The sequence below is a fragment of the Chenopodium album genome, chromosome 24 (genome assembly GCF_948465745.1).
Source record: "Chenopodium album chromosome 24, dcCheAlbu1.1, whole genome shotgun sequence".
Classification (NCBI taxonomy): domain Eukaryota; kingdom Viridiplantae; phylum Streptophyta; class Magnoliopsida; order Caryophyllales; family Amaranthaceae; genus Chenopodium; species Chenopodium album.
Genome location: NC_137857.1, coordinates 25,314,384 through 25,326,653, shown reverse-complemented (window position 1 = coordinate 25,326,653; position 12,270 = coordinate 25,314,384). Strand labels below are relative to the sequence as shown.

Sequence of the window (12,270 nt, the reverse complement as noted above, 5' to 3'; positions counted from 1 at the left end):
TCAAATCTGACTTGCGCCATAGCTTTTGCTTGCACATCTTCGAAGGTCGTACAGGGGTACTTGGTTAACTCCTTGTAGAGCTCACTATGATCTAGCAGCCCTCTTCTGAATGCTTCGATTGTTGTAGGAGCATCACACTTGTGTATCCCAATCTTCTCCCTGTTGAATCTGTTAAGATAGTCCCTCAAGGATCCCCCGTGTCTTTGCACAACATGATATAGATTTGAGGACTGCTTCTCGATTTTTCTACTACTAGCATATTGAATCTTGAATAGATTCACCATTCCTGCAAAAGATCAAATTGTCCCATTATCTAAATTAATGAACCAAGTTAGGACTGGACCTGATAACATGGCTCCGAAGCCTTTGCACATGATGGCTTCCCTGATGTCTCTAGGGATTGAGCTTGTCATCATCTTCTACTTGTAGAGGGACACGTGCTCATCGGGGTGCGTCGTTCCGTCATACATGGCCATGTTGGGTGTGCTGAACCTCTTTGGCACTTCTACCATGGCGATCTCTTCTAAGAAAGGAGACTCTATATAGCCATCCGCTGCTTCTTCCTCCATGGGTTTTGGCACTTCAGGGATTTTGGCGATCTTGGCCTCAAATGCTTTGAGGTACTCCTTGACCACCTTCTCTATTTTTCCTTCTTCGGTTCCTTCCTGCCTGTTCTTCTTGAGGGTTTCTACATCAAGAAAGTCTAGATCCAGGGGCGTTTCCTTGCTGTTAGATCCTTTTTCCCCATTAGGGGTATGGAAGGTTCCGGACATGTCAAGCTGCATGGCAATACTTTCAGTGTTTTTCCTGGTGTTAACGGTTTTGGATGCAACTGATTGTATTTGGCTGCGGAGGGCTTCATTTTGTTTGGTTAGGCTAGTGAGTTTGGCTTCGGTTTGAACCTTTTGGGCCAAAAGTGTTTCGATTCGGCTTTTTTGCTGGTCTAAGGTTTACCGGAATGCGTTCATTCCCTCATTGATTTCGGCTATGGTGAAAAGTATTGGCTGCCCAGTCATGGTGATTGTCTTGGTTTTTGGCGAATTGGTAGGTTAATTGATTATCAGCCCCACGGTGGGCGCCAAATTGTTTAGGCAAATCTCAGTTAGGGCATCTAATAATTTGCTAGGTTTTGAGGGGTAATAACAATCAATCCACAAATAATGAATAAAGCAACCAAGAACAATAACAAGGCAATAAATAACCAATACGTAAGCAATAAATATGCAATAAGATCAACGAGATAAGTTTAGACATACAATACTGAATAAGGAAGGCTTCCTTGTTCAGCAGGGGAACAGATCCGTAGCCAAAGCAAAATAATTAGTTTATATTGAAATGTGAGTGAGAGTACATGAGTGTTACAATGTATGATTTTGCTATATATACCTAGGAGCCAATAGGGTTACAAAGATATCAAATATATTCAAAGTGTAGAAGATCCTCTTAATTTATTCTATTTCCTTGTTCAGTAGGTGTATTCTTGGCAAGTATCTTCATGATTGATACTTCAATCTTTGCTTGCTATACTTGTTCCAATCAGGCCGCCTTGCTTGATTTGGTGTATCTTCTGATTATTGAACGATGCCCTAGGCATATTGGGTTGCCTAGTGGTACGGGCCCAACAATTACCTAAGTCCTCTAACTAAAGTAGATAGGGAAGTAGGTTCAAATCCACATGGAAACTGGTCTCACTATTCCTAATTAATTAATCTAAATTACTAAGTAACCAATTGTTGTTATAAAAGGGAACTAAACTACGAAGAGTAAAAGTAAGGAAGAGTAAAGGATAGAGAAAAATCAATGAATTAAAGATCTAGGGCATAGGTTCACCAATAAATAATACTCCAGGGTAAAACATAATAATCAATCATTAACATTGCATAATAACAAGATTAACAGGCTCTCGCAATTTATTAATCAATATAGATCTAACAGGCTCTCGCAATTTACTAGATCTAAGTCCTTATTGAAAATAGCCTTTGATATCAAATTAACATCTGCTCAATTCATCAATTCAATATTGCTATACTTATACAAACAAATCACAGCTGCTCGATTCATAATCCGATGTAATGCTTTAAAACAATTCAATAAGAAATTATCATATCAATAATCAATACTCCCTCCGTTCCCTAATGTTTTTTACGTTTGGAATTATGCGCAGTTATTAAGAAATTGTGTAAAGTAGAGGTATATTGGATGGAATATTTCAATGATTGAAAGTACAATTTTATTGAAAAAAACAATGTAGTGCATGTGGGGTGAAGAAAGTAGAGGAGAGAGGAGAGAGAAAGTAATAAAAGTTGGCAAAAAGCAGAAGAGAGATGAGAGATAAAGTGATAATGAGTATTGAAAACTCATTAAAATATTATAAAAAGTACATTTGCACATGAAAAAGTGAAGGGCAATTGAGTATTTAAATTGTAAAGCAAGGGTAATTTTGTCTAAAATCAATGACTTAAAAAGGAAATATCCTAAATGTAAAGAATAAAAGGAACACCCTAAATGGAAACGTAAAAAACAAATGGGAACGTAGGGAGTAATAGTCAATCATCAATGCATCAATTAACCAGATCATAAAGGGCTTTTGCTACGTATTACAATCACAGAATTAATCTACCGGTATTAAATCTCATCTCTCGAATCTCGACTTAACCATTTATAAATTAACCTGCCTATTGAAACTGAGCCTAAATATTAATTCTCATCTCTCGAATCTCGAATTAATATTGCTAAACTCATACGAATTAAATCTGGCCAAATCTAACCGCATATTATTAAATCAATCAATAGGAAATTAATATCAAGCATTGACAATTAACAATAATAAATTACCCCTTCATATTATTTATGGATCCTCACAAACCCTCGAAAGAAAACTACTCACGCATAATTAAATCTAAACTAATCAAGGGACACCTCCTTAGGCTCAAATTGCCTTGGTTCCCCACTCAACTGAGTTATTACTACTCAATCAGGTGGGACTCTCATTAAAGGCTCAACTATCGCAACCTGTTCACCTTGCTCCTCATCCTCATCATCAAAACCAAGCCCTTTACAATATAGAGCTCATTCTATTGCATCTACTTCTTCCTTCCATGTCTTCTTTCTACCTGTAGAAGATGCAACACCAGATACCGCCACCAAGGGATCCTTAACAAGAGCTTGGGGCTCATTAGAACAATTATTTTTAACCACATCAATGATAAAACACTTCTCCTCTGTCATGGGGCTTTCGGGGGCATTATTCAATTTAAAAATAATATTATCATCCCCTACTGAAAGTGTCAATTTACCACCTTATACATCTATAATTGCTCCCGCAGTATTAAGGAATGGTCTACCCAAAATAATATGAGTTTGCAAATCCTCATCCATGTCAAGAACAACAAAGTCAACAGGTATATAAAATTTACCTACTCTAACAGGCACATCCTCTAAGACACCTAAAGGGTATTTAAAAGAGTGATCGGCCATTTGCAGAGTAATATTAGTAGATATTAATTTACCCATATTAAGCTTGGAACACACAGACAATGGCATGACACTAACACTAGCACCCAGATCACATAATGCACTATCAATCTTAAGATTGCAAACATGACAAGGGATAGAAAAACTACCCGGATCTTTTAGCTTAGGTGGGGAATTATTTTGTAGTATGGCACTACATTCTGCAGTAAAAGCAACTGTCTCTACCTCACTAATAGATCTTTTCCTAGTCAATATTTCTTTCATAAATTTTGCATATGCAGGAATCTGTGTAATTAACTCTGTAAAGGGAACTGTTACTTGCAAATCTTTCACCATCTCCAGGAACTTACCAAACTGCTTATCCACTTTAGTCTTCAGATGTCGATTGGGGAACGGTAATTTGATAGTTGGTTGTTGAACATTGTTGCTCTTATCCTGAGTTACAACCTTCCCTGGAGTTTTACCCTGCAATGAAACATCAGAAATATTAGTACTATTTAGCCCTGCATGGCTAGGATTAATATCCTTTGGTATAATGGAATCAGGATTAGCAATTTCTGTTAAAACAGGTTCATCATCTTTGGGCATAGGAGGCCCATCATAGTGTGAACCACTCCTGAGGGTAATTGCAAACGCCTGATCTGTGGGTTGTACTAGTTGCGATGGTAGGGTTCCCTGTGGGCGAACCTGAAGAGCATCGGCTAACTGTGCAATTTGAGTAACAATGACTTTATTGTGAGCTATAATTGAGTCAATTTGTGAGTCTCTACTCTCCATATGCTTTCGCATACTAGTTAACATCGCTCTAATTTCTGATAAGGCCGGGTCAGAAGGTGGTGAAGGAGTTTGTGGTTGGTTTTTTTGGCCAGCATTGGGATGGTAATATTTCTGCTGTGGTTGTGCTTGTTGTGGAGGTGGAGGTGAAGGGTTTTGTACATTGATACTCCGGTAGGAAAGGTATGGATGATCCCTATACCCAGGATTATAAGTGTTGGAGTATGGGTTATTTTGCTTAATGGATTGAAAAGCGTTAACCTGCTCCATGGAACTAGTACACTCATGTTCCCAATGACATATAATTCCACAATTTTCACAAAAAGCATCATTAGCATTATTATTAATTGCAGAAACATTAGCTATATTAGAATTAGCAGTACTAAGATTATCCAATTTCTGACAAATAGAGGTCAATTGATCTTGCAAAAAGGATACTGAATCAACGTGGTCCTTTCCCTTATTTGCAAAACCTCTAGGATTCCCACATTGGGAATTGTGGATTGCCATATCTTCGATAACTTGACTTGCATCATCAACATTAAGGTTCATAAACCTCCCATTAGCTGCAGAGTCTAAAATTGTTCTAGAGGAATTTCCAATCCCATTGTAGAAAGCTTGTATCAACTGCCATTGTGCTAAATTGTGATGGGCGCACTCTCTCTGCAGATCTTTAAATCTTTCCCAAGCATCATTTAATGTTTCATCTGGCTCTTGGGAAAAATTTTGAATTGCACTTCTCAATAAAGCTGTTCTCTCTACATGGTAATATTTATTATAAAAATTTAAAACAAGAGTCTCCCAGTTAGTAATGCCAAGTGCATTTCTATTTAGACCATTAAACCATAATTTAGCTTTTCCACTTAAAGAGAAAGGAAAAAGAATCTCCCTGATTTGGTCTTGCGTGACCCCAGCTTGCCTTATAGTATTGCAATATTGATAGTATTCAGCGATGTGAAGATTAGGGTCTTCACCCTTAGCTCCACTAAATTGCTTCCTTTCTATCATTGTGATGAACTGGGGCTTGATCTCGAACTGTACTCCCTCGAGATCTGGCATAGGAGAAAGGTGAGGAAAGTGTGTCAAGGATGGCTGCGAATAATCGCTGAGCTTTTTAGGTGGTTCTCCTGTCATCTCTAGTTTTGGTTATGATGAGGTTTCTGAATCACTAGAATCGGATGGAGGGTCTCTAGGAATATCACCATCGGAACTCGCCAGTATTTGCCTGTACAAATTCTTTTGCCTATGGAAAGAGCGTTCGATCTCAGGATCGAATGGAATGTAACCTGATCTGGAACACCTGGGCATAAACAAAGAACTAGACGACAAATATGAGAACTGTCCCAAAGAACTTACGTTCTCTAGGAGGAAAGAAAATATTCTAGACTACAAAAATAATCAGAAATAAAATTAAAACCGTTTCCCCGGCAACGGCGCCAAATTTTGACAGGCTAAAGTCGTATCACCTTATCAAAAGTAATTACCTAAGTCCTCTAACTAAATTAGATAGGGAAGTAGGGTCGAATCCACAGGGAAACTGGTCTTTCTATTCCTAATTAATCATTATAATCTAAAAAAAGTAACCAATTGTTGTTATAAAAGGGAACTAAACTACGAAGAGTAAAAGTAAGGAAGAGTAAAGGATAAAGAAAAATCAATGAATTAAAGACCTAGGGCAAAGGTTCACCAATAAATAATACTCCGGGGTAAAACATAATAATCAATAATTAACATTGCATAATAACATGATTAACAGGCTCTCACAATTTATTAATCAACATAAATCTAACAGGCTCTCGCAATTTACTAGATCTAAGTCCTTATTGAAAATAACCTTTAATATCAAATTAACATCTGCTCGATTCATCAATTCAATATTGCTATACTTTTACAAACAAATCACATCTGCTCGATTCATAATCCGATGTAAAGCATTAAAACAATTCAATAAGAAATTATCATGCAATATCAATAATCGGTAATAGTCAATCATCAATGCATCAATTAACCCGATCATAAAGGGCTTTCTCTACGTATTAAAATCACAGAATTAATCTACCGGTATTAAATCTCATCCCTCGAATCTCGACTTAACCATTTAAAAATTAACCTGCCTATTGAAACTGAGCCTAAATATTAATTCTCATCTCTCGAATCTCGAATTAATATTGCTAAACTCATACGAATTAAATCTGGCCAAATCTAACCGCATAGCATTAAATCAATCAATAGGAAATAAATATCAAGCATTGACAATTAACAATAATAAATTACCCCTTCATATTATTTATGGATCCTCACAAACCCTAGAAAGAAAACTACTCACACATAATTAAATCTAAAATAATCAAAGCATGCAATTAAACAAGTCATAGTGAATGCAATAAAATATATAACAGAGATTAAGGAAGAAGAAATCGTTACCAAAGTTAAAGGAATAAGAGATGGAATTAAACCAAGAGTTGTAGAGAGAGAAACTAATACTAAGAGTTTAAGAGGAGAGAGAAAGAGAGTAAAAGTTTAAGGGAAAGGGAGGAAAGAATACTAAATTCGCTTAACAAAAGCGTACTTATACTAAGCTAGAAAATCCTAAGCTAAAACAAACTAAAACGACGCTTAAACAAAGCTCCAGGAACACGCGCGCCTTTTTCTCGGGGCTTCTCTTCTCTCGCGCCCGATCGGTCGCGAGATCGGGCAAAGGATCGGGCGAAGGGCTTCTGCGATATAAGTCTTCTTTGCCCGATCAGGCCTACCATTGGGCGGTGACATTTGGGCATCTTGGACTTCTTCGTTTGAGCTCGTATCTTCGGCCCAAACCAAATATCCTCCTTGGGGCTTTAATAATTCGGTCCAAAAGCCTCGTCTTCACATAATTCGAGCCCTTAATCACCGGCTTAATGACTCTAACCGATCTTGGGCTACGAAAGATGGTCGTGCTCCTCCAATGCTCGTAGTTACTCCATAAAAATCCCGGGAAAATACTCCAAAGGTGCAATTCCCTACAAAACTCAACCAAAACTACGAAAACACATATTAGTAATAAAAGTGGCTCTAAAGAGCCAAAAGCACTACTAATTATAACCAAGGGACGGGGGTAGAATTATCTAGAAGGTTCTCTTAAATCCTAATGGAGTTAGGATTAATAATTATGTTTTAGAGTTTTACTTGGAATAAAATAACGTTTTATATGAAAATACGATTTTAGCCTTCGTACGGACTTTACGACTCAATTTTATTGATAAGGGGACTCCGTATTGAAAGCGCGTTGAAAACCACTATTGTTGCTGGACAATAGTTTTGTCGCCTCACGACAAAGTATGTCGCCTTGCGACAAAGCAGGTTGTTTGCGACAAGGTGGAGTTTTATTCCTTTTCAAATTCTGACTATTTTCTATCGATTTCTGGACTATTTTCCTATAAATAGGGTCCCTGGACCTCCGATTCCAATCATCCACAATCATCAGTTCTCACAATCAACTCTCATCAAGAATTACTTGATTCTCTCTCTCTCTTTCTAAACCAACCCTTTTCCAAACACAATTCCGCATTCGCAAGATCTCGACACACCTAGCCAAGTTCGAAGTTGCCTTCGCCCTAGACGTGAAAGGTTGATACCTTCTGAGGGTTTGGTCCTAAATCCAGTCTAAATTTTTTAACTCTTTCTTTCAATTCTTTAATTTGATTCTTTGATTTATTATTTTATTGAAGTTTACTAACGCGTGTATTTTGCTATTAGAAAGAGGTACGAGGCTTCAAAGTAAGTAGTTAGCTTACTCCCTATTTATTTCAATGTAGAACGCATGTTTAGATTTGTTTAATTCCTAGTATCATGTTAGGATGTTATTATTTCTTTCTAGTATCATGTTTAGGGGTGCCTTTTATGCTTTCGAATATTATATTGGTATCATGTTAGTATCACGTTAGGGTTAAAGCTTTGATTTTTGATGTTTAGTGACATGCTAGGGTTTGTTATTAATCTTGTTACTATCATGCCTAGGATCTTGCTATTATTATTATGCTTTAGTGTTGATATGATTATGATTATTATTATGATAATTATGATTATTATGTTGCTTGATATATATTATTGCTATTGCTTGATCACGCCTTTTATGCTTGTTTAAAGGGAATTTGTACTTGAAATCACGCCTAATAAGATAATTAATATTTGGTTTAAGCTAATATGATTTTAATTCAAGTGATCGCCAATAATAGTTTTATTTGTGCATTAATATTCAACCAACATAGATTAAACAAGTTTAGGGTTAATCTAATAATTGCATGTTAGTCAGAAAGCGCACATGAATATAAGAATAATAAAGTAGATGCCTATTTTATAGGGCGAGTTCTTTCTCTTTTAGATTGGATTCGTACCCTCATCCCCGAACCCTGATTGGTTCCAGACCTTTTGGAGCTGACGATCTCATGGATCGTTAAGGGGTGTAACCTTCACCCTGTGAACAGTTTACAAGTTCCTAAAACTTGTTGGCGACTCTTTTGCTCTAGCTTCCTTCCCTTTGGACGCCACCATACTTTAGTGTATGATCACAGTGGGGTTCAAGATAGGGATAATGCTTGAAATATTCCCTACACAAGTACTCAAGGATTTGTTCTTGGTAACTTTCAATATGCTTATTCTGAATTTGCTTGAAAACTTGCTACTTATGCACAAGTTATATGTAACAACTTGCTTTGTACATTATATGGCACATATAATGGACCCTTTTGCCAAAGCATAAGGTACATTATCCTTATGACTCAACTCCATTAGCTTTTGAAGGCACATAGTTTTAATGAGTGTAATACCATGAGACATGGGAAGATATCCTCTCTTAGGGACTTGCATCTTGAACTTGTCAAGAACCTTATCAATATAAGTCTCTTGATTAGGTCCAATCATTCTTCAAGATTCACTTCATGGATTTTGATTCCCAATATGTATTCAACATCTCCTAAGTCTCTCATATAAAAACAATCTTTCTAACCACTGCTTGACTTGTTCAAGTATTGATATATCATTTCATATGAACTGTATGTCAACTACATACAAGACTGAAAAGATCAATTGCTCCCACTAAAATACACAAGTTAGTAAACTTCAATGAAAATAATAAAGAATAATTAAATAATTAAATTGAAATTAAATTAAATAAAGTTTAAACTAGATTTGGTCCAAACCCTTAGAAAATATCAAACCTTGCACGTCTAGGGCGAAGGCAACTTCGAACTTGGCTAGGTGATTCTAAGTCTTGTGAATGCGGTATATTGTTTGATAAAAAGGTTGGTTTAGAAAGAGAGAGAGAGAATAAGAATTAAGTAATTCTTGATGAGAGTTGATTGAGAGAGTTGATTGAGAGAGTTGATGAATAAAAACGGAGGTTTGAGACCTTATTTATAAGAAAATAATCCGGAAAAGTATGGAATTTGATAAGGAATAAAACTACACGCTGTCGCCAGGAATTCACTCTGTCGCGAGGCGACAGCCTTGTCGTTTGGCGACAGTCTGACTTAGACGCGCTTTTCCACGCGAAATCCGATCTTTAATCAACTTGATCTACGGAACCGTACAGAAGATAAAAACGTGTTTTTCAAAGATAATAATAATAATAATGATATTAATAATATTTTATTCCAAATAAAAATCCACCTTAAAATAAATAATTATTAAATCTAATAATATTAGAATTAAAAGGAACCTTCTAGAAACTTCTAGAAAGTTATAATTAATCCTAATAATTTTAGGAATAATAATTAACATTGGGCCCTCCTCTAGATCATTGGGCCGTTTGTAAATAATTAACCGGGCCCAGTTTAGTATTTTGGCCATAACTTCCTCAATATTCATCGGAATTGGGCTTATAATATATCGTTGGAAAGGTCTCTTCGAGCCCTATCCAACTACACTATTATTGGACCTTAGTTATGGACCAAAATAAACTGAAATAAATAGAGTTATTTTCGAAAACAGAGAGAAGAGAATTTTAAATAAAACTAAACCGCAACACTTTACTTTTCCACACTTTCACCTCATTCGATTATGGTTCGACGTGAAAGGCACTCATCACTGGGTTTGGTTTTGGGGAGACATAATGACGCGGGTGCATGGAACTTAGTGGAAGAAGTGGAAGACATGCCACGTGTCATGACACGAAGTAGGGCCAAGCTCCTTGGAGGTCACCTTTCGGGGCTAACCATCATCACACTTGAAGACAAGAAGCTTATCAATATATGATGCAACTACTTCATTCAGCCATATCTCCTTCGTTACAAGGAATTTTTAGGTGATTCAAGTTGGAGGTGAAAGTAGAGTTCAAGAGCTTTCCAACGACTGGTCACATGCCAAATTTGAGCGAGAAACGAAGAAGTTATGAACGTTTGAAGTTGAGCTGTCCAGGAGCAGGGGAAGTTCGGCCGAACCTACACTGTGGTTCGCCCGAACCTTCCAGGCAGTTTCAGAGCTGATTTTTACATCTTTGCAGGAGTGGCCGAACTCCAAAAGTTCGACCAAACCTACCCACAAGTTCGACCGAACTTACCCAGAGTTCGGCCGAACCTTTTCCCGTTTTTCTGTCAGTTTGTGCGAACTATTTAAGTTGTTTTGAGACGTTTTTGCATATTAATTTTTGTTGAACTTTGTAATCAAGAGACTTTCTCTCTCTACCATAATCTTTGTGATTATCTTGCTTTTTTTGTGATTGCATCTCTTGTAATCTTTGTGGTTACACCTTAATCTTAGCTTTACTTGGTGTTGGCTTTGATTAAGACCCCTATTTCATCTATCTTTGTGAATTTGAGATAGGTTATCTTGGTTTGTTGGTTTGAACTTGTTGTTACTTGATTTCTCCTCCCTTTTACTTGTCTTTCCTTGGTTATTTCATATCACACAAATGGGTGTCTACAACGGGCTGGTTAAATTAAGGTTTTTTTTTTATTAGGAGGGGGATATAAAGGATAGGGTAAATGAGATAGCATGTGTAATTGTTTAAGAAGATAGTTTGTGTAATTAAATACTAGTTTATCCCGAAGATAAACCTACAAATGTATTTCATCTCTCCACCTTTTTTTTCCCTTAGATTTTTCAAGTAATAAAAGTTTTTCAATTGAAGAAGCCCATGTTATTCACTACTATGATAAATAAAAATTGTAGTAATGTACACTTATAATTAAAAATAAAAAACCTTAGCCTCTCTTAATCTCTTTCCTTTCTTCTCTCTCTAAAACCCTAGCCTCCATTGTTGAATTTTGAATGGGCTTCCATCGGATTTACCAGTGGAAAAGCCCCAATCGTTGTTTCTTTTGTGCTTTTTCTCTTGCTTTAGGTTTATAATAATTCTTCCTCTTTTAGGAGGAATATTTCTCCCTCGAAAGACCTAGTTTTTCTTCCTCTTTTGGAGGATTTGGCTCCTTCAAAAGACTGGGTTTTTCTTCTCTCTTTTGAGGGAGGATTTGCTTTTTTATTTCATGGATTGCTATAGAGTTGTTTCATGGGTAAAATTTTGTGCGGGATTGAAAAAGAGATTAATATTTCGACAACAATTGAGCGAATCAGACGGAAATTTTCTGCACGGCTACAACAGATCGATAGACCCCTCGCCGAAGAAGGCTGTAAATCACAGCGATATAAAAGAGAGTATGAAGAATGTACGATTTGCAACAACGATCGTAGCTTTGCTTACGGAATGTTTTTATTTGATTCAATTATTATGTATTTGTTAGATCTAAATCTCTTTGTAGATGTCGTATGACTTATTCATAAATCAATTTTATTTCAAAAAAAAAAATGATAAATAAAAATTGTTTAGACATGATATTTTGGTAAATGAGTCAACAATTTTATCCCGTCATCATCAGTTACTGCACAAAAACAAATACGGATAAGATGAAAAATTTGGAATGTTAATTTAGACTTTCTAGAAAAAATCTCTTAGAACATGTTCTAATGGACTGAACTGAGCTGAATATTTTATGAGAGAGAGAACATGCCCTTAATTTTTATTTTTATGTGGGATTGGGTGTGGGGTAA

General features: G+C 36.4%; 1 non-coding gene across 1 annotated transcript; it reads left to right on the top strand.

The window, feature by feature from the left end:
- The first annotated feature begins 4,888 nt into the window (after window positions 1-4,888).
- Window positions 4,889-4,995, top strand: LOC145612873 (small nucleolar RNA R71). The gene has a single exon (XR_014106784.1). It is a non-coding gene; the product is annotated as a small nucleolar RNA R71 (small nucleolar RNA).
- Window positions 4,996-12,270: the final 7,275 nt, after the last annotated feature.